Here is a 1,630-nt window from a genome sequence, read left to right on the forward strand (position 1 = left end):
TTGGCATTATAGTTTAGCGTTTAATATATGTATAATACACATGAGAGAATGTGCAGTGACTTAATGTCTAACATATTCAGAGATTTGAGTAGGGGTACCGAGTGATGTCTGGGGCCAGAGTTGGATATTGTCCTAATAGCAGCTTTGTGTTGAATAATTAGAGGACGTAAGTCAATCTTACCTTGTATGTATGTACTTTTCCTGAATAAATAATTGTATTTGTATTTGTAATAGGTAGATGATACAGAAAGCAGTACAATGTCTGTCACAAATCCTTTTACTGCGGCAGCATTAAGACCACAAGTCAGTAGAATAAATATGCCTGGAAGATCGACCCCAGCCAGCATACTAGCAGGTAAAAAAACATTTAATCAGCTTTTGACAAAATTACAAATAAAGATGTGTTATGTTATGTCATTGTGTTAGGTTAGCCTAGCTATTATTTCCAATTTGTTTTTTAATTTGTATTAGTATGCAGTACTAGGCTATTGTAACAAATTGGAATGTACAACGTCCAATATTTTTTTGGCAGATTCGTTCTTGGCTCCTGAAAACTATCTTTACTTACCAGATGTACCAAGAATAACTCCGGACAATAATGATGGTATTGTTTATAAAATCATTTGATTATGGCCTTTATAATACATTAATATCAAAGTTTACAACCTTGTGTAATACAGTAAGTCTTTGTTTTAACAATAACAACAGAATTTTTTTTCTATGCTCAGCATAACTGGCTTGAAATCCATCATCCCATTATAATTTCTATCACTTTGATCATTGGTTTAGACAATTACATCAAAACATTTAATGTACCTTCTCTTGCTACAGTTATAATGTATCCTATTGAGAATGTATATTTTTTTAACAGAAGGTCTCCAGACACTAGCAATTTTAGCTAAAGAGAACCTTCATCGTGAATACAGTATTTGAAAATAAACTCAGCTCTCCAGAAAAAATGTGAATATATGAAGCGAAGTTTAAATATTGAGGACCTAAATTATCTGAAGCCTTCAAACAAGAAAGGAAAAGGAGAAAATTATTGCAGGATTATTGAAATCAATCAAACACAACGTTCAAACTTATCAGAAGGTAATTTTTTATTTATTTATTTATTCCATGACCCATGTTTGTGTGTTCCTATATCATAGTATAATGATAGGTTTAATTGCTAGTGTAGATTTCATTTTGCTTCAGACTTAAAATTATTTAGGTTTTTGGTGTTTTATTATTCAAAATTTGTTTATAGATAATCCAAGGTTATAGTCAACTTCTCCTTTGAAAACAGATATTTACCTGAATGCCACAAACTCTAGTAGCCTAGAAGAGTACAGGAAGCCCGCGGCTTGTCGAAATTCCCCCCATTTGCCTTTATGATCTTTTTTTGGGTATATTTAGAAATTCAGCACAGTTTTGGCAGTTACAGCTCTGGTGGGTTGGCAGTTCCATGTGTTAATAACCCTCTGGGTCAAAAATAATTTCCTGTTGTCAGCCCTACATTTTGGTTTGTTAAACTTGAAACCGTTGCTCTTTGTTTGTATTACATCTGAACCAAACTAGCCAAACTTTTTTTGATAATGTCATTGACTGCTTCATATCTGGCAATCTTTCCCTGTGTCTTATGACAGAT

At 32.9% G+C, this 1,630-nt stretch overlaps 1 long non-coding RNA gene across 1 annotated transcript; it reads left to right on the top strand.

Moving 5' to 3' along the window:
* The first annotated feature begins 213 nt into the window (after nt 1-213).
* On the top strand, nt 214-604 carry LOC123750675 (uncharacterized). The gene is made up of 2 exons (XR_011229765.1): nt 214-355; nt 533-604. It is a non-coding gene; the product is annotated as an uncharacterized lncRNA (long non-coding RNA).
* The last annotated feature ends 1,026 nt before the right edge of the window (nt 605-1,630 follow it).

This window comes from Procambarus clarkii, chromosome 27, assembly GCF_040958095.1.
Source record: "Procambarus clarkii isolate CNS0578487 chromosome 27, FALCON_Pclarkii_2.0, whole genome shotgun sequence".
Taxonomy (NCBI): domain Eukaryota; kingdom Metazoa; phylum Arthropoda; class Malacostraca; order Decapoda; family Cambaridae; genus Procambarus; species Procambarus clarkii.